At 37.8% G+C, this 22,574-nt stretch overlaps 1 long non-coding RNA gene across 1 annotated transcript; it reads left to right on the top strand.

Annotated features, from left to right (window-relative positions):
* The first annotated feature begins 5,819 nt into the window (after positions 1-5,819).
* Positions 5,820-8,602, top strand: LOC147475365 (uncharacterized). Its single transcript, XR_015208115.1, has 7 exons — positions 5,820-6,252; positions 6,400-6,447; positions 6,545-6,592; positions 7,224-7,295; positions 7,381-7,533; positions 7,706-7,810; positions 8,301-8,602. It is a non-coding gene; the product is annotated as an uncharacterized LOC147475365 (long non-coding RNA).
* The last annotated feature ends 13,972 nt before the right edge of the window (positions 8,603-22,574 follow it).

Raw genomic sequence — 22,574 nt, 5'->3', positions numbered from 1 at the left:
AATTTGGAAGAGATGATGGAAGCGGGATGTAACGCCCGTATTTTTTAATACGTATTTTTCTATTTATTAATTAATTAAATTATTTATTTTAAAAATTCGTCGGATTGGACTCGGGATACGTGGGCCTGGTTTTGGGCCCGAGTCGGTGTTGGGCTTGGGTTTCGGACCCAAGTATATAAACACATTGTTCTGGAAAATAGGGTTAGGAGAATAATACAATAATGAAAATGGAGGCAGAGAAAGAAGCTGGTTTGCTAGAGAGGTGGAGCGCGACGGTTCGGACTACGGAGGATTCGTCGGGTTTTAATTCAGGTGAGTAGCTATTTTGCTATTTCACCGGATTTATAGTTTTCCGTGTACCGGTGTATTCTGTTAAAAGTTTCTGCTCCTGTTTTTGGTTTAATTCATCCTATCATCGTTAAAATTTGGTTAAACTGTCGAACTATAATACTGTAGGGGTGTTTATCTTTATTTTAACTGTTGGAAGCTCTGAACAATGTGTTAATGGCGGCCAGTACCGTTTATGTTAACTGTTGTGCATGAGTGGTTATTCTTTATTTGTTTTCTCGTATCTAGACCACGCATTACCACGACCCATGTTTCATTTCCTGAAGAACCATGTTTCATTTACTTTTCATGCCGCTCATGTTTTCCTGTTCAACAATGGCTCTTCCTGTACTTGTGTAAAACTCTGTAGATTTGGTAGAACCGTGAACACCCTTAGGTGGTGGTGAAGGGAGGCGCGAGCCCCCAACCTCCTCCTCTGTCAAAAATGCCATTTCTGGCATTACTGTGATACTGAGGAATTTGATTGTTTTGAATTTATTTCGTGTAGTTTGAACTGTGATTTGGTATGGTGGGTTGGTCTAGTGTTGGTTGTGGAGGTTGGATTTGTGTGAGGGCTGTCGGAGGTGGTTGACGCCATCAATGGCGGCGCGATTTGGCGATTGCTACCGGTGCTTTTTTGGTGGTGGGGAGATGAGATCGAGTTTTGTGTATTAAAGATGTTGGGTTTTTCTTTAGGAGTCCAACCGCTTGGTTGGAATGAGTAGGCGATTGGAACTTGTGGTGGCGGGATTTTGGTCTTTGGTGGTGGAAGAGAATGGGTGAAGAAGATGAATCTGTTGGGGCTTGGGCCTTGGGCCTTAGCAAGGTTAAGTTGGTTGGGCCGGTTCTAATTTTGTTGTGGTTGGGCCCGATTTTAGTTTAAGTTGTTATGGGCGGACTACATTAGTTATGTTGGGTCGGGTTCTCTTTGTTTCTTTGGGCGACCCAATTAAAGTGTTAGCCGGTTCAAATTAAGTTGTGGACCGATTTTTGGTTTTGATTGGGCGGTTTCAAGTCAAATTTTGGGCGAACTTCGGTTGTGTTTTGGGCGGTTTCTAATATTGCTTGGGCCAGTCCATAGGACTTAAAATAGATCTATTTGGGGTTTTTCAACTTTTAGACTTTCGGGTTCTAAGGTTTGGGTTTGGCCAGTTGGGTCCGAACCATTACCTTGGTCATGAGCCTATGAACCATGCACATTGACCTTAGCCATGAACCAGGGCTATGACCCTGAACCTGTTGAACATGGAAACGATAGTTTGACTTTGACCATGGCATGTTGACTTTGACCTTGACCATGACATGTTGACTTTGACCTTGACCATGACGCATTGACCTTTGACCGTTGACTTTGACTGTGGAATGTTGACTTTTCCAGTTTTTCACATATTTGATTATATGGATAAATATAGTAATAATATATTGTCGAACATTATATAACATTGTTTGTCATTATCTAATTAAGATTTGACGTGAGTAGTGTGTAAAACATATATATATTGGGCTTTGATTGTGCACTGTGGACTGTCTAATTGTGTTACGTTTTATGTTGTATATTATATGGACAAATGTAGTAATAAAATGCTGTGAAAGCTTGTATATATTTGGTTGTCATTATCTAATAAAGATTTGGCATTGATGTTGTGTATTTTTGACACGTGATGAGATATAAACTTTAAGAGATATAATATTCCTAAAACGCTATAAAAATATATGCGATACGTTTGAAGCAATTGTAATATCATATGATATATTGGGATGTATATATTAAATGCAATAGTTTTGGAGAAATAAATGTGTCACCGCTCCATTATTATATAGGTGAGATGCTACTATGAGGTAGTATAGTATTGACGAATATTTGCCCATGGGAGTGTGGTGTAGTGCAATAATATATTGGCACGTGAAAGAATGAAATTAGTTATGAGATATATTCGAGACATTTCTAAATATTGTGGCTTAGTGCAATAATGTATTTGACATGCACGTGATATAGTGAAACGTTTATGAGTCATAAATGTATGACACCTGAATAAATTACGTAACGAAAATCCTAGAACCTGACTACCACAACTCATGTGATCTGCCCTGTGTGGGCGTATTTGATATATAAGATGTTGTATATATATGAGATGTTGATTGACCCATGTGTTGGGCAATCGTAGCCGAATAGTGGCTTGATATATAAGATGTTGATATATAAGATGTTGTATATATATGAGATGTTGATTGACCCATGTGTTGGGCAATCGTAGCCGAATAGTGGCTTGATATATAAGATGTTGATATATAAGATGTTGTATATATATGAGATGTTGATTGACCCATGTGTTGGGCAATCGTTAGCGAAATAGTGGCTTGATATATAAGATGTTGATATGTAAGATGTTGTATATATATGAGATGTTGATTGACCCATGTGTTGGGCAATCGTAGCCGAATAGTGGCTTGATTATTCCGTTCGCAAATATTGGAGCGACGCCAGCGATATTTTATGCGAATAGGGGCATTACTTATATAATGGCTTCCGTGTGAGGATTTATCCGGTGTCGGCATCCCCGCTTTCGGGGTGGTTTCGCATGCGGAGTGGTACATTATATATAAGGGGAGACATGTGGATGTACATGTTAAGTTGGGTAGCGATTGTGGTAGCCAGGGAAACTAGGTAAGACATAAATACGACGTGAATTTTAGGGACACACAAAGAAAGTCTAAACTAATATAATTATGGTAATATGTTGGTAAATGATATATCTCTAGATAGATGATTGTATATGTTTTGCTGGTTAGTAGTTTAGTTAGAACCTAAGGCGCCTCGTGGAGGAACTAAATGCCTTATTATTATGCGTATTGTATGTTGTATTAGTTGTTGGAAGTTAAGGCGCCTCAGTGGAGGAACTACCTGCCTAGATTATTGTACTTAAGGATGTTGTATTAGTTGTTGAAAGTTACGGCGCCTCGGTGGAGTAACTAACTGCCGTATGGATTATGTATATATTTGTATAAGTATATGTTGTTTTTAGAGCTACTCACACCAGCATTTTTATAATGCTGACCCAATTTGCATGTTTGCTTATCGGGTGTGTTCATTCAATGAACATAGTTGATAAGTTTTGACAGGTTTAGTGTTGAAGAAGAGTGGTTCTTTGCTTGTGGTTTGCGTTAAGCGTTGCATCTCGAGATTTGTTTTGTTTTCCCTTGAGGTGATATAGAATTTCAGTCTAGACAATGTTTTTTGTATTTCATTTGTAAATTTTATTAAAGAGTTATTGAAAGGAGAGTTGTAACCTAATCTTATTTGTGAATCTTTGTCATGAAGAAGACTTTTGTTTAAGTTAAAATTTTTATTGGTTTTTATTATCCGCATATTTAAAATGTTTATGGGTTTTTGGGAGTTGAGAGTGCGTCACACCTCGGAGATCGAAGAGTCGGGAACAAATAATATTTTTCCGAATTCTGTCGAAATTCGGGGTGTGACACGGGAGTTCATTTCGGTCATGGTACTAGGAAGTGGAATCCTAGAATGGCACCCTACATCTCTGCAAAGAGTAAGGGTATTCATATTACAAATCTTACTATAACTGCTCATTTTTTATCAGAAGCTTGTGATTTAGTTTTTGATGCAGCAAGTAGGGGAAAACAATTCTTAATAGTCGGTACAAAAAATAAAGTAGCTGATTCAATAGCATCGGCTACAATAAGGGCTCGATGTCATTATGTTAATAAAAAATGGCTCCGGGGTATGTCAACTAATTGGTCTACTACAGAAACAAGACTTCATAAGTTCAGGGACTTGAGAGCGGAACAAAAGATGGGAAGACTCAGCCGTCTTCCGAAAAGAGATACGGCAATGTTGAAGAGACAATTATATCACTTGCAAACATATCTGGGTGGCATCAAATATATGATGGGGTGCTGATATTGTAATCATCGTTGATTAGCAAGAAGAATATATGGCTCTTGAGAGAATGTGTCACTTTAGAATTCCAACAATTTGTTTAATTGATACAAATTGTGACCCGGATCTTGCGATATTTCGATTCCAGCCAATGATGACGCTATAGCTTCAATTCGATTAATTCCTAACAAATTAGTATCCGCAATTTGTGAGGGTCGTTCTAGCTATATAAGAAATCGTTGATTAATAATAAGATAAGTAAATTACTTTTACTTCCTGAATTCCATATATATTTATGGAATCGGTTACTATATCCTGAATATAAAAAAAGAGATAAAAATTACTGGGTATATTTATATTATGTAATTACTTGGTATTCAATACAATTCAATTAAAGTAGGCGATAAAGAGATGGTTTAATAAAAAAATTCCTTTTAAGTTCTATTTACGTCGAGGGCAATATGAATGTTCTACCATGTTCCATCAACACAATAAAAAGGTTATATGATATATCCGTGTGGAAGTAGGCTAACATTTCAATTGGCAAATAGGGGTTTCAAGTCCATGCCCAAGTACTTATTACTTCTTGGTTCAGTAATTGCTATCTTATTAGGTTCTCGCTACCATAGCGGTTCGAAATCCACAAACCATTCCGACCGACGGTCAGATTTTTTTTGAATATGTCCTTGAATTCATTCGAGACTTGAGCAAAACTCAAATTGGAGAAGAATATGGTCCTTGGGTTCCTTTTATTGGAACTACGTTCTTATTCATTTTTGTTTCCAACTGGTTAGGGGCTCTTTTACCTTGCTTTATCCGACACGTACGCATCATGGATATCCGGCTTTTCTATGTTATATAGATCTATATGTAACTATTGAGGATCAAGATATTATACATAATGTGAATATTCCAGCAAAAAGTTTTATTTTAGTTAAAATGATCAATATGTAGAATCGGAACAAGTGATTCTTTGAGATTCGCTTGAAGCATCCACCTTGAATTTTAAGGAGAAGGTTCGAAAACATATTTATTCCGACTTCGAGGAGAAATGCACTGAGTACCGCCGTGTACCATGCACCCTAATATATATATGGTAATGTTCATCTCTTACCAAAAAACAAGTCATTTGTGGATATTATCGGGGAGTTAAATGACAGAGCCGATATAGTCCCTTTTTCGCTCCACAAGGATCAAGATCAAATAAATATTTATTCCCTTTACTGGCGAGCGAAAATATATTTATAATCTTTTAAAGGACTAATGATCAAATGAGACACAAATTATTTCGGTCGGATCCTTACGGTAAAAAAAGGGGGTCTTGATTATTCAGGACCTGATCGAAGCATATGTAATGATCATTGTAATTTCATATATCCTGCCATTCTCGACAATAATTCTTATTTATTGGCAAAGAGGCGAAGAAATAGATTCATCATTCCAGAACTATTCATTTTTGCGTGTCTTATTCATTTTTCATGGGCAACGTTCAATGCGTCTAGTACAACTTCTGAACATGGGTAATACCCACCTATATCGGCCAAGTAAGGTCTGAGAACTTCGGGATTAAGTTTTACTCATGTGAACCTTCCCTTATTTTTCATGAGTCTCAACAGCTGTCCGCCACTTCCTTTTGTGCTAATGGAAAAAGTTTGGTAGCTTTTCCAAGTACAACATGAAATCGGTTTTGTACTAGGGAAGGAAGTTTAACAATTTTCTGACTGATAAATCATCTCCTACTAGGTGTACAACGTTTCCAATACTAGCTTCATGACCCTTGAGATGGCACTTCTTGAAAGGGAACCACATGTGGAGTATGTGACACCTTTCGTAATCTTTTGCAGCATTTGGTTGGAAAAATATATGAAACATAGTAAAGGGGCTATGGAGGAGGTGATCTGTCTATTAAAGGTTGTTGTTCATTTGGTCAAAAGTGCATGAGGAGAACTGGGATATACTGTTTAGCACTTCGTTTATAGATGGAAATATATCTTGAGTTGAGCGTGGATGTATCTTAGGGAGGACGGGTAGAAAATATTGAGTTATTTATGTACTATTTTTTTCCTCTTTAAGTCATGTGAGTTGCTACTTCCCATTGAAGTGAAACTTCCCAGTAGATATCTATGTGGAGTTGCTCTCAGTTTTGTGACCATTTTCGTTTCCATGGTGTACAGGATGACTCATATCTGGAGAGCTACATCAGTACCATTGGAGTTGATTTTGTAACCAGTTGTTACTTATGCAGATATTATTATTTTTTTTTCATTTTTTCTTCTGTGAATGTGCATTAATAGTATTGCTTTACTTGTCCTTATGTAGAAAATTCGCAATGTTGAGCAGGATGGCAAGACCATTAAACTTCAGATTGTAAGAGCATCTCTAGGTGGTGGTAGCATACTCTTCATATTTGAAGAAAAAGTATGAAGAAACTGGTTGCAAATTTCGACCAACTCTAGGTGGTCGCAAATTTCATTCGCAAATTTGGAATAGGGCTACCTTGCGCGACATTGATACTGTCGCGCGACATTACCAATGTCGCCCCCAAGTTGGAAAAAAAACTCACGCGACATTCCCACTATCGCACCAAATTAAAAAGGTAAAAAAAATAACTCGCGCGACATTAGTAGTGGCGTCGCGACGATTTCTTGGCGAGTCTTTGGTCAAAGTCAAAAAAAAAATTGGGGCGACATTTGCAATGGCGCGCAACATTACCAATGTCGCTCTGCATCCGCATCCAAATTGCCAAATTTGTGAACAAACAGGTGATGCGACCGGATTTGCTACCACCTAGAGATGGAATTTTGGCAAATTCCAACGCATTCCTTCAAATTTAAAGGATGCGACCAAATATAAAGCCACCTAGAGATGCTCTAAGTTCTTTTTGTTAACTTTAAAATGTATAATCTTGTGATAATTGCATCGATGGATATAAGACTATTCACATTCAAGGTCTGCATCGATGAAACTACTGTATTTTGTGCCTTTCTTTATCATGCAGTGGGATACTGCTGGGCAAGAATGCTTCAGAACAATCACCAACAACTATTATCGTGGTTCACATGCCATTATAGTAAGTGAATCCCGCAGTTTTAACCTTACTTTGGATATTCTTACGCTACTACTGGCTCATTGTGTTTGTATTTGTTTTCAGGTAGTTTATGACGTTACAGACCAGGAGAGCTTTAACAATGTTAAGCAATGGTTAAACGAAATCAATTGCTATGGTAGTGAGAATGTAAACAAGCTTCTCGTTGGTAACAAGTGTGACCTAACTGATAAAAAAAGTGGTGTCTTATGAGACAGGCAAGGTAGAACTTGTTATCCCTCACATTTTGTTTTTAATGATTACTATATTTCTTTTTGTTGGAGAACGTTTTCTCCCAATCCCTCTTTATGTTATCTCAATTTGCATTTGTATAATATTAGTATATGGAGAAAAAAGGTCAACTTTGTCTGACATCTATTCTTATACGTGTTTAGGCTTTTGCTGATGAAATTGGAATTCCATTCATGGAAACCAGTGCCAAAAGTTCTACAAATGTAGAACAAGCTTTTATGGCCATGGCTACTGAGATCAAGAACCAGGTACTTATTTTCCTTTGCATTTTTATATTTGAGGGTGAATGTTTAACTGAAGGGCTAATCTACATTACTCATTCTCAGAGTTTTGGGTTTCACTACTAGATACGATGCTTTTGTGGATTTTTCATTAATTTAAAATTATTTTTCTTAGAAAAAAAAATTGATTGACTTTTGAGATCTCCATCCCGGTCATTTCAAGCAAAGTAGATATATGATATTTCCGATGAGACCTAGGAATCTGGGATGTGGTAGACAATAATCATGGCAAATGGTCAACTGCTGTTATTGTTTACAATTCAATTTGTTGATGCATTTACATGTTTGGAGTACTAATTCAATGTAAATAAATCACATTGCAGTTCTAGTAAGTGTGGTAGTAAGTGTTTAAGTCGACCATGTGTTTCCTCAATGATAAATATCTTTATTATATCCACTTAAATTTGTTTGTAACAATATGTGTCTATGTATATTTATGATTTTGATTGCTTTCCAGAATGGCAAGTCAACCAGGGTTGAACAATGCTAGGCCTCCTACTGTTCAGATTCGAGGAAATTTGTTGGACAGAAGACTAGCTGTTGCTCTTCTTAAAGGAAGTATAAGCAGGAGAATACAGATTTCTGTCTTGACCATTTGCACTGTCATGGCATGTAATTCTACCCTACTTTACTAGGATGAAAGACCGGTCAAGCCTCACCTTGATTTCTGTTCTTTCTTATTATTTCAAATGTTATTGAAATTCAATTTTTTGTAGGTTATTTAATTTTTCAATTTTATGGGTATTCAGTGACACAAAATTGTGGATGCCATTCATTTTTTTGTAGGTTTAGCTAGTCTCACTACAAAATATGAGATTTTTTTTTATCATCAACACATTAGCAACGGTTTATAACCGTTACAAACGAATTTTAAATTAATTAACAATTTTGCAACTGTTAAGAACTGTTGGTAATATTTTTAACAAATTACTAACGCTTAGAAAGCGTTGCAAAGGCTTTAAATTTGTGTATGCGCTAGTTATAAAAAGCATTACAAATTATGACTGCAACGGTTAATAAGCGTTGGAAATCTCTGTTTGCAACGGTTAATAACCGTTGCAAAATTCTGTTTGCAACGCTTATTAACCGTTGCAAATATTTCCAACATTTTACCCACGCCATATTTGCAACGCTTAAAAAGCGTTGCAAAAAATATTAGCAACGGTTTTTTGCCGTTGCAAATAGCCTGTTATGGTGTAGTGTAGAAAATAGCAATAGTACTAACTAAATGGTTCATCAACACTATATAAGCGTTCAAGGCACATTATCAGCTAATCAAGGCACTATATATGTAGGAATTCCCACGACCATGTTATATAGTGCCTGTCCACAGCGTATGTAGTGTCCTGAATAACCTAATTAGTGCCATTAATACGAACATGTTAATAAGCGTATATGAACGTGGTTCACGGCACTATATACGTTGTTCAAGCCCCTCAATAAGCTGTTAAAGACTCCCTGTCCGTTCATATATAATCTGTTTAAGAGAAGGCATGATATATATGATGTCCGTTTGCATTATAAGCTGCACTAACATGTCCATTTAATACATACATCAGTTCTACCAAGGACAAGTAAGTGTAACCATTTATGGCCCCGAACCATTTACAAGTACCAAAATCCAATCAAACTCTTGCAACTACCAAAATAAATACTCGGCCCATAAATATTGCCCCAAATAAATAAGAGGTAAAAAGGGGGCACCCGTTATTCCCACAAATTCCATCTATTACTTGCGCGAAATTCACATAAAAAAATAGCGATAAATGATAAATTCACGATCATCATTTACAGTAAGAGGACGATAATTTCGCCATTTTTGTCACCTCATTTATAACCTCAATAAGAAATGTCTCAACAATACTAACCACACAGTAATTGAGCAATTGCACAAATTAGAATCATTAAAATTGCAATAGTATCTCCCAAATCGTTTGCCAAGATACCTTTTGCATGGACCTAATATAGGATACTCGGAAGACTATTTAATATTGTCAATAACTTATATCGTGTTATATACACTTATATAGTAGTATCTTCAAGAGAAACTATAAACAGTTGAAGCCACATCAGATAATTGCAAAATTAAAGATAAAGCAGTTGAAGCCATAACCAATTACAAGTTCAAAAGTACCCACAAAATCCCATTCTTGCAACAACCAAAATATCAATAACAAACAGTTGCAATTCCTAAAGGGAAGAAAGGAAAAAAAATGTTAATTGCTTTATCTTGTGTCCTAAATGGCGACAAAGTCAGAACTGTTACTATCATAGACTGCGACGTTTGTCAACCACTTCGGGGTTCACAGTACGGTGCTCAGCGCCTTTGTCATCGACGGAGTTTTTGCATGTACGTCTGTTGTGCCCTTCCATGTTGCATAAAGTGCAACATCTTTTTATGCAACATCTTTCACACTTTGGACCATTATGCTCTGCTCTTATCTTCACTCTCTTCATACAAATCTGACCAGCTTTGTGCTTCAAGGGAGTCGGGCTGATGATGTCCCCTTGAGGAGCTCAAAAAGATTGTCATGTAAACCCTGCAGGTGGATTTATTCTGACATGACAATGAGGTTGACTGGTACTACTCAAGGACGTAAGAAGTTGATTGATGTAGTTGTCAGTAACTTGACTTAATCAACGGGCATTCGATATCTTAAACACGGGGAGATCAACGAGCATATAATATGGAACCTATAAACGCTGACACGTAATTTGGGATTAGGGTGGTAGTGTGACAATGGCCTTTAGTGGAATAAGCCATTTGTTGATGGACTTGGGCCATATGTTCTGGGCAAACATGGGAAGCCCAAGCCCGTCAAGAGGCCCAACCCTAATTTCTCCTCATGGTCCCTGTTGTAGCCAATAAATAGATCCCTTCTCTCCTGGAAGAAATTAACTATTCACTATTCATTTTTCTGGATTGAAAAGAGAAGCAAGGAAAGATAGATCCAAAATTGGATCTAGCTTTGTGAGAGAAAAAGGGGTTTGTAGATCGTTGCCCACACAACGTCCAATTTATTGAAAGGAATACAATAGAAGATCAAGGGGTTGATTTGTTGATTCGGATTCATAGCTATTGGATTCTCAAAGTTATCTCAACTGGATTTATAGGTATGTTTTCCTATCCAAGATCGTGAACAACATTAATTCCGCTACACGTGGTTTTCACGGTTTGTAGAAATATTCATTCTGAAATAACGGTTCCTACACATATGTCATATGACAAGCTTGACGACTCACACTTTTGGCTTTGCATACATTGATAAAAGGTAAAATGAATAAGCTACGAAACTCAAACGCAATTAAAACTATAACTTAATTCGATTCTAATTATCAAAGTTTTATACTCTCGATGCTATTGCAATATAGGTGAAATAGAAAGTTCGTTCCACTCCTAGTTCTTTAGAATTTACGTTAACTAAGATTATCAGATTTATCAAAGTCGTGAGAGTAATGATGGAATTTCTATTACGATGGAAAACAACTACTAATCAAGATACGATAATTTAAAATACGGAATTACTAATTTGACAATATGAGGAGGAATTAGGGAGATTTGATTCCACCTTAATTGGACTTAATCAACTAGCGAGGAATTGTCATAATCCGAATTAAAATGCTTCCGCATAGCAATTGGGTTTTCCTAATCCTTAATTGTTCATGGTAATCTCTACCAACTAACAACTAGCATGTGAAACAATCAAATCCATTCTCATGGTGAACTAATTGCTTTCTAGAATGGAATGGAATATTACGAACTATTCTACGCTAACAACAATCAAGCTTCATCAAGGCTTCTTCAAACCCCTCTAATGGAGGTTTTAGCCTTGAATCATTATGCTATCAGTCATATATAAATCATAACAAGACATGATAAAAAGATTATAAATTTACTTATTTGATTTAAAATGAAAGTCTAATCATGCAAGATTGAATTAAAACTAGTAATGATTATTAACTAAATCTATGAATTGAAACTAAAATGATTTAATGAAAATGAAACTAGAATTATCAATAGCTAACTAACTTTATTGATCTAATGAGTAATAACAATAAACTGATTCAAAACAAGGTAATAAAACTAATTAATGGAGTCTAAACTCATTTATTTTCTAATCTAGGTCTTGTTAATGAGTCTGCCTCCTTTCCTCTTTTCAAGAAGAGAAAGAGATCCCCAATTTCGTGCATGGGCCTGGAGCCATGTTTTGGGCTGGAAATTGACCCCAAAACCCAATTTCTTCAGTCCACAGAGGCCTTTTCAGCCGAATTTGACTTCAATAGCCTTATCATCCACTTTTTATCCTCTGATTAGGTCAAGGCTTGGACCATTGGAAATATTTTTCCAAGCCGGTCGTTTTGACATAAAGTAGGCCCAATTTCGAGGTCTGAGTCCAAAGATACAGCCTTCAAAAGTTCTACTGACTTTTGTGCACTATTTCTGCCCACGTTGACTTTGACTTTTTAGCTTTGACTGGGCTTTAAATGGGCTTTTTCTCCTTGGATCTTGGCCTTTAATCATAGAACTTCTTAACAACCAACCCTTGCTCCATTATCTCACAAAAGGGGCGCATTTCTGCACATATTCGCCTCCAATGCCTGAATTACATAAGAACACGATAAAAAACACTAACTCTTACTTATTAATCACATAATTGGTCAAAAGCGATATTGTTAAAAGGGTTAAAACTAAAGTTTTGGGCTCTTATCAAACCACCCCCAAACAACATTTTGCTTGTCCTCAAGCAAATATGAGAAATTAGCATAAGTGACCAAAAATGGAGTTGTAACTAATCTCGTTTCGCTGAGTGCGATTGTATTGACCATATACAACAATGCCTTAAACAACTAGGAATTCCCTAGTGGACGAGTTATAGCCTCGTGAGAGTTTTCCAGTGAAGGTACTCACAAATATCATCTATACTATAACGACTAAGAAATAAAATTATTGTTTCCTTATTTATGTCTCAATGATCTATACATCTCACTAGCAATGAATACAGAATAATCAAGTCAAAACCTAAGCTAATATATGCATAATAATCAATCATCTATGAATAAACATATATACTATGAAATGCACTAACAGGTCCGTTTCTGAAACTTTGGAATAACGTCCTTAAGTAGGTCCTCACATAAAAGTCAAGACAAAAATACTCTGATTTTTCCGCTCAAGTTTCACTACTCCAGTGTGCAGTGGGCACACTTTACCTTACAAACTCAATCACACAAGGATCCGAAGTCGATCAAACACATCTGTCACTTACTATCACACTAACCTATTCCTAATTGAGCTAGAGGTCTTTATTAGGTGTTGTGGGGATTAGGAGATGATTTAAGAAGGAAGGAAATGGATATTCAAAGAGGACAAATCTGAGATAATAGGGTTTTCATATTCTGGGCTCATACTTTTGCCTCATACTCTGGGCTCGTGCTAAACTAAACATTAATGATTTGGGAAGGTCATATAGCAGACGTCCCTCAGCTAGAGCAAGGAAAACATCGCAAGTGGCGTCATTCGCAGAAGAAAAATGCCACTCCCCTAATATATTTAGTATGATGAAGAACATCATCGTGCCCACATTAAGGGACAAGCTACCAAGGGCTACGTTATATGTCCCTTGGTCCTCTGCACGGAAAATTCTGGCCCCATAAGTCTCATGCAAAAGCTCATAGTTGTAGGCAGAGAAATTATCAACTAAATAACCCCATGAGTCTTGAATCTCAGCAGGCATAGGAAGGTCAACAACAAAAGCCAACAAGAACTTGGTTATTTCCATTGTTTCATCATTAATGGTGATGGAGAACACGTGTTCTCCATCCATCTGATAAAAGAATTTACAATGGTCATAAAAATACGAAGTAAGTGCAGGAGAGTAAAGTTCATCATAACTTACCATTAAAGTTTGCCATCCTGCTTATATGAGCACTTCGCGAAACCAAGATCCGTATGTGTCGCTCGAGAACAAATCTTCGAAAGACTGCTCAGGTATGAGTGTAGGAGATGTTATCACAATAACTACTCTCTAGAAGAGCTGCAAACAACCCTAGAACAACTCATAAAAAATCAGAATTTTCTGTGGCTACGAAGGTCGGTGTCGGGCGCTCAGTCTAATCGAGGATTCTGATATTTTTAGCGCAGAGTGCTTTCGGGGAATAAGGCTGTGTTGTTGGGCGCGGCGTTCTCCGTGTGTGAAGAGCAGGATGAAGTGAAAAATAAAAGGAAAATAAATTAGAGGTTCAGGGTGAGAGATGAAAGTGAGATGTGTGGGTTTTGTGTGTAGAATGAATCAAGTATATATAGGGTTTAAGTTTCTAAAATGAATCGACAAGTTGCCAAAAAAATTTAAGGCAATTGCCGGAAACAAAATATTTCCAAAACCTAAAACGGAAACAACCAATATTACTTATTCCAAAACAAACCTAATATCTTTTAGATTGACTTTAGAATAACAACTTCCTAACTCATTGAAATTTCATCCTACCACAATATCTAATTATAGCCACACCAATAATAGCAACATTCTCGACCAACTCATTGCAAAATTACTTCTAAAATGGTGGATCAGATAAAAGCAATGCTAAAAATAAGAATACCACCCCCAAACATTTCGGAAAGGTGGGATTTACGCAAAAATCATCGCATGCTTAGACAAAACCCAATTTAAATTAAAATACGAATTCAAAGAACAATTAACTACATAATTCAAATTTAACTACTGAATTTAACAACTTAACATCCAATCTACTAAAAACAATGAAAACAACATCAAAACACAAAATTCCTAAACCACTAGCCACGAGATGAAGATGGGCCCTGAGACGAAGATGGGCCCGCGTCATCCATCCTTCGGTGACGACGCTCATGCAACAATCAAGGATGGAAATACCAACACCTGATCCCCAAACAAATTTTATAGAACAAAGTTTAGAAAATTTGTTTTAAACGTGGGTCTTTTAAAGTCAGATTCCCTAGACTTCCTAAATTACTATTTTTATGGTTTTGATATATTTTTTTTCTTTTTATGAATACAGATTAATATAAGGAAAACAAAAAGCAATAAAGACATAATTCACACCATAGAGGAACAAGACTAAAAAACTGAGAAAACATGCAAGAGTGGAAAACGTGAATTATGTTAAACGTGGTCTTAAGATCCGGTACTTACAACCACACACTCCATAGAGAGGACCTGGTTACCTGAATGGTGCACTTACCAATATAAGGAAGTGAAAGGAAGTATACCAAGCAACAAAATGAGCCATTTATAGTCGGATACTCGAGACTTTAACAAATAATTAGATATATATACATACCCTGCAGTTTGCCATATATCAACAATCGAAATAGTTGTGGATCATGCCATAAATAATTATCACAGAAAACACATCCAAACATTGTCAAGCACCATGATTTTCTACGACGCAACTTAGTGAAATGAAAGGAAAGTCCGATAGACCTAGAACGTAACCGAGCATGCACCTTCTTCTTCATCTTTGAACAAAAGGGTGTCTAAGTGAATGATCGTGAGAAAATGGATGTTTGTGGAAGATATGTTGGAGATGGATAAGTTTTAGAAGGAAAAAATGGAAAAAATGAGAATGTGGGTTTAGCACAAAACTCATTCATGGTGTAGGTAGGAACTGTCTCAATTTTGGAAATGAAGGTGTCACGTGACTTTTCCTTGGGAATTATTTCCGTATTAGGCGGATTTAGAAAATCATGAAGCACAGGAGAAACAAGAGGGTCAAGTGCAAACTCAAGGTTCCTTTGAAAAGGTGGAGGGTGGGGAACATTGATGGAAAGTGAATGAGTGACAAAATGATGTGAGGTGGGTGAATGGTGCTCAGCTAGAGCTCTCAGGTCTAGATCATTAGAAGCTTGTAGATATGCAAGACATTCTTTAATAGGTGGGTTAGAAGAATCACTGGGATATTGTGTGAAAAATTATTCTTCTGTCATAGCGTCAAGGGATAAATGGATGTTAACAGGGGGAACTTGCGAGGTGGTAAGGAAGAGTTGCAAAAGAGTCAAAGGAAATCTTTTTCGACTTCCAGGGAGTTCTCATCAAAGTTGGAACTTCCAAAGGAAAAGAATTTGTGCATCTGATTATCCAGAAAGGTGGTTTTGAAATAATCTTGAGTTAAACTCTCGATCATGCTAACCTCTCCATTGACAGTCATATTTGGGAACTGTTTCATCATTTTAAAAACATTTACCTCAATTGAAAGATGACCAAAGGACATGGACATCGAACCATTATGTTCGGTTAAAGTTGGAAACTGCTCAGTTAAAAAGACGTCTTTAGGAATATTTGTCTTACGCCTAGCAGTGCACAACTTTTTAAGAAATTTAGCATGGTGAGGTAACTTTTTAATTGCTTCCAGAAAGGGAAGGTTTATTGTTAGATTTTTGAAAACGTCCCTAATCTCGTCAAAATTTGTAGCTTTATTTAACATGGCTAGCCTCTGGGGAAACGGTGGTTTCTCTCTATATTTAGCATAAGGATCAACAGGATGTCTAACCTTGGCTCTTTGTTTATTATGTTGTGGTTTAACTGGTATCTCTACTGGGGTAAGATCTTTAGTTATTAATTCGGTATCTAGTACAATATCCGGTGTAAAGACTACTGGTGGGGTAACTACAGGCATAGTTACGTCGTTATCAACCACTCTGCCAAAACGGAGAGTGGTGATGGCATTTAGCTCACCTACGTTTCCATTTTCATTACTAGTATTACCGTTTACTTCAAAGGTTGTGTTTGTTATTTTAGGGTTAGGTATCGCTTGACCTGGAAACACACCTTTGGGTTGTACTTTCTCTTGGGTTAGCTATTGTAAGGAAAGTTGGATGGCATGTAAAATATATTGTTGGGTTTGCATAAAGGCGTCGAAACGATCCGGTTGTTGAGGAGTGTTTGTTACAGGTTGTGTGACAGGAACTAAGTCACGTTGATTATTAATAGGTGGGTTGTGATAGTTATGATTAATTGGAACGATACCTCTATTAGCATTATAATTATTATTGTTATAATTATTATAATTCCCTTGTCCTTGTACTTGTCTTTGTCCTTGCCTCGGTGGAGCTTGATTGTAATTGTTTGCTGGCCTAACATTTTGATTATTATACGCTGGAGGTGTAACTTGTTGGTTATTTCGCCAACCGTAGTTGGGATTTTGTCTCCAAGGTGCTTTAGGTTCACTATTAATAGAACAAACATTGTCCGGCTGTGCGGATGGTTGTTCATAGACTAGAGGACAATAGGAGTAGGGATGCGCAGGACTCAAACAGAAATTACATGGAATAGAGTTGACATTCATGACAGGAGTAGGCTTTTGTTGAATAGAAATAGCTTCTACCTTTTTAGTGAGGAATTCAATTAGAGTTTTAAGCTCCGGATCGGATTTAACAGCAAACATACTGGTAGCCTTAACTGTTGAAGAAGATCTAGCAGAGCAGGGGATATCGTCACTACCCCCCAGTTATTATTACACTTAGTTTGATCTTCTAAAAATTTATAAGCCTCTGAAGCTCCTTTACTGAGGAAACTACCCCCATTCTTTATGTCAAGGACCTCTTTATGGTGGTATAACAGTTCCTTGAAAAATGCACGAACTAACGTGTCTTTCGCAAGGTTATGATGTGGACACTCTATAAGAAGGTCTGTGAAACGATTTCAAGCCTCTGAAAAGGATTCATGAGGATTCTATTAGAAAAAATGAATCTTGGAAAGAATTTCATCTGTCTTCAATGGTGGATAAAAATGTTCCATAAATAGTTGAACAAGTTTGGCCTATGAGTCCACAGAATTAGGCGCTTGGGCAGTTAACCAAGATGTTGCCTTGTCGGCTAGGGTGAAAGGAAACACCCTCAGTTTAATTTGTTCAGCACCAACCGTAGGATGATGGAATGTGGTAAGGACTTGTTCAATCCTACGCATGTGCTGATAAGGTTTTTCATGGTCTAACCCATGAAAAACGGGTAACAAATTAAATATATTTGGGGGAATTTGAAAATCCCCCACTGGGTCTGCAAGAACGATGAAAGATTTTGGGCTATTGTTCAATGCTTTATAAAAGTCAGAGAGAGGAGACTCATTTTCTTCAGCCATTATATCAGGTGTAGTGTGTGATATACTAGCTAGAGGTGTAGTGAGTGGTATACTAGATAGGTGTGTTTGTTGACGTTGACATTTGATTACGTTAGGCATTTTTCTTCTATTTGACCTTAATCTCATGCAAGGCTAAAACCAATCTTAACTAAACACGACTACTGTCAAAACAATCCTGATATGCTAGTATAAACCTCTAACAGGAGATGCGAAGTGTGGAAGAAAGAAGTACCTGAATGCCTCCTTGCTTCGCTTATGAATAGCGTCTTGTATATGCGAGTTCAGTGTGTGTAACAAGTTAGAAACACTGAATAACTTAAAGTAATGGAAGTTTGTACTAACTAGTGAAATTGGCGGAGGAAGAGGCTGGAATTGGCCTTCGGTGGAACTTGAGTTCTGATGTTTTAAGCGCAGGTGGCACTCAAATTTTGCCTTGTATGGGCGCAGGTCGCGCTCCTCACTAGCTCGAGTTACAGTGTTTTAAGCGCAGGTGGTGCTCAAACTTTGCCTTGTATGGGCGCAGGTCGCGCTCAGGCTTGTTCTTGGAAAAAAATTTTGCTGAACCAAACAATCACTGTTAGAACCAAACAAGGGTGGGTGGGTTTAATGGGACTTTGGGAAGACTCACAATACTAATGAGAACAATTCTAAATGGAACTAAGATGGCAGCACACGGGATTCCCATATGTTGGAAATACCCACACGAACAGACCCTATTTTTAAAATTGACATGAAATATTCGACAATGGTCAGTCTTTATTAGATACTCCCCAGTCCCAGCTCTTGAGTGTGTGAATTCCAATGCCTTGGTGATGTTGGCTCGCACCAAACCAGTAGCCCTGGGTGTGAACCTCTCACCGCGAAAGCAGCCCAAAATATCCGCCATTTTTTTCTGTACTTGCGGTGAGTGCGCCGAGATTCTCCCTAATTGCTTCCACTAAACAAACAACAGGAAGGGCTATGTCATCCTGAATCATGTTGTTCCAAGACTCAACATGGTTAGTGTAGGCAATGCCATATCTCTTTACTATAGAGGCGTGACATGCCCACTTATCCAGTAGAATCTCTAAAAGCTTATCGTACACACGTGAGTTCATTTTCTTTATATCTTTCATCACAGCATGGAAAAACCACTCTTAAGTTGTCTTAGCTGCTGTCTTAATCTTCCTCATAAGCGGAAGTGACAGAGTCAAACCCGACATGTTCTTACAAATGTGGTTCATGCAAAAGACATGTTTCGCCCGAGGAAACACCTTAGGGACTTTGACTACCAGACTGGGATGCCGGTCAGATATGATAACTAACGGAGTTTCATACCCAATCACTTGGTTTCCTAGGCAACGCAAAATCCAATCCTAGTTCTCGTTGTCTTCACCGCTAACCAGACCAAAAGCAATAGGGAAAACATGATTATCACCGTCAATAGCAATGGCTGAAATCAGACATCCTCTTGATCTCCCCCCTCAAATGTGTGCCATCTATTTCTATGTGTGGCTTACATGTGTGACGAAAGCTCCTCACAATAATCTCATAGCTCCAGAAGTAACACTTGAAGCGATTTGTGTTTCCCAGTCTTTGCAGCTCTATAAAGCTGAAGCGATCAACCTTCCTCAATTCTTTACTGTAGGTGTTGAGTAGTTGATAGGACTGGCCGAAACTACCTTGAATCTGTAGACATTACAATTATAGTTAATACAACTTCTTCCTATGGGAATACAATAACATATCTGAATACAGTGCTGAACTGAATCACAGTCTATTAGGTTTTAAAGGTGTATAGCATATATCATGGAATTTGGGGCATACATAGTATTTTTCCTAACCTATATAGTGTCGTGAACAAATTCATAAGTTTAATTTCTAAGCTCTCTTTCACATTGAATATAGTGTCTATCACAGCTTATATAGCCTCGCGAAGAACTTGTATTATGTCTGGAATAACTTTATAAGTTAAATATCTAAGCTGTATTTCAATCCGCAATTCTTATATAATGGAAGCCTCAGCTTATATAAGGTCGTGCAGTTCTTACAACAAATTCCTATGAAAATACAATAACATATCTTAATACAGTGTTCAACCGAATCATCTATTAGGTCTATTAGGTCTATTATGTCTACAACGTATATAGTGTTGTTCACAGCGTATACAGTGTCTCGAATAACTTGATCAGTTACATATCTAAGATGCCTATATGACACTACCTATATGACAGGCATTTCAAATAGGAACATAAGCTGACAGTCTTAAAATGTACACACCTCTTCGAGAGCCTTTTCCCTTCCCCACCCCACAATTTTGTAACTGATATCTATTAAAGTCCACTTTTTAACTATTGCTCTCATGTGCATTACCTTATATGTTCTGTCATTCTGCAAAAGGTCTTTACATGACATGGCGACATAACTGCTTGACACCTCACGGTTAAACTCACCAGCCTTTTAGCAACCACATGTGTGAAAGTTATATACAGTTCTCATACCCCATATATATGAACCTTTCGTGCTGTAGTGCACGTGAAACGGGCATGTGGAACTCAAACTATTCATCTCAGCCCCCTTTTCATCCAAACTGCACCCTTCCCCAGTCCGTTTTCAATCTTAATAGTTCAAAGTTATGTTTAATTGCAAAAGTCTTCATGTGAAAAATAAACAAACTCCTTTCAGGGAACTTCATACCCACAGTCAGTAAATTTGGATCTGGATCTACCCACTTAGTTAGAAGTGCATCTTCTATGCGACCTTCATCAACCACAACCTCCTTGTAGCATTGGGATTTCTCTCTTCTTTCCTTCAAGCGGTCAACTCGTTTACTACTACACCGATTCTCTTATGTCAGCTGCTCTCCTTCTCCATCACCCATACCCCTTCCAAATGCAGGTAAAACGACTAGTGGTTTGCCAAATATGTCATTATTAGTACCACCACTGATATTTGGATTGTCGCCGTCACCATTGTCCTGCGTACACACACCATTAGCCATTACTTGCGGGCAAATATACTGAAAAGGAAGCATTATTGGACCAAATGGGCACACTCCAGGAGCGGTGTGTGGAGTTCTGAGGATGTGCTGGTATAATACTCCACCGTAATGGGGTCCTACATATATCACCTGACCACCATTGCTTTCTTCCCTAGGCACAACACCAGCAACACCACTAACCTTTTCTGCATGACCACCACTCTTTTCTACCCCTGTCGCGGACACACCATCAACTCCATTAACTTCTTCAGCATGACAGCCACTTTCCATACCAGATACGACTCCAGCCATTCCAAAGCATGCAGTAACACAACCTGGGCTATCACTACCACTAAATTTTCTATAAACTAGACCATCATCTTCAAGCATACAATCACTATGCATAACATCATCCCTATCTGTATCCTTTGCATTCTAAGAGTCCATACCTATAGGGCCCAGTGGGTTCATATCTCTATCTATCCTGGACGTACCTGCCACATCCATAGACACATGACCTTCCCCTTCTCAGTCACTGTGCAATTCGAGCGGAGCCCATTCGCCACCCAACCCAGTTATAATAACTCTGTCTGTTGGTATGTCCAGAATAATAAGCCTCAAAGTGCTTGGAAGTTGCTCAACATTGAACGTGGTTGCTTTCCCATTGAGCAGTTCATATTCGTCGGTTCCAAAACAACTACTTTGGACAAGAACCGTTTCTGCCACTCCCGAAATATCCAGACTACCTGCGAACATGACAATCAACTAGTTAATGCACAACAATTTACTCATTGGTATATTGCATCTCTTAAGGGACATGTCATATAGTATCTTGAGCAGCTTACATACTGGGGCAACTTCCTAAACATACTGCCCTTCATAGCTTATATAGTCTCGGCCTTTCAACTATTTGATCAGTGTAACTTAATTAGTAAGCTAGGAAAGGCATTGTATAAGCCAAGAAAGACACTATATAAGCTTCCCACAAACATATCAGGTTCTCTCTTAAGCTTGAGGGACATGTCATATAATACCTGACTCATCAATAGGCTCATCACTATCACTTAATTCATCATCACTTGGGTTATCACTATCACTAGATTCATAATCACTTGGACCATCATCCCCGACCAAAATACTAATGTCTTCACGACAACTAGAACTGTCCATAAGTTCATCCTAATTCGATCTACTTCGACCCACATCAGTATTCCTCCAACTCATCACTTTCTGAATAAGGGAAGTAAAGCCCCCTGGTGTGAGGCTACTTTCTCCTAGGCCTACCGACTCATGACCTTTCCCTTCATACTCACTCGGCACTTTTCCAGGAGCACATTCGCTACCCAAACCATTTACAAAAACTTTGTCAGTTGGTATATCAGGAATAATAAGCATAAAAGCGCTTCGAACTTGATCGGGTCTGGGAAGACAAGATTTTTGGCGTTCCCGCATGTGCTGAGAAGACAGAACATCTACTCCGGCTGCAAACAACAAAGTTCTCTACTTTAGTACCATTTTAGTCACCTTTTTTAATGCAAAATAATGTAGGAGTCCAAAATAACACACTTATCACCACAAGTGTCAGGTACTAGGGATGTTTCAATAAACTGATTTTGAAGCGTCTCGCCTACAACAATGCTAACTGCAGAAGAATTTAGTC

Source organism: Coptis chinensis, chromosome 9 (genome assembly GCF_015680905.1).
Source record: "Coptis chinensis isolate HL-2020 chromosome 9, ASM1568090v1, whole genome shotgun sequence".
Taxonomy (NCBI): domain Eukaryota; kingdom Viridiplantae; phylum Streptophyta; class Magnoliopsida; order Ranunculales; family Ranunculaceae; genus Coptis; species Coptis chinensis.
The sequence above is the reverse complement of the archived record's forward strand: the minus strand, read 5'-3'. Positions and strand labels throughout refer to the sequence as shown.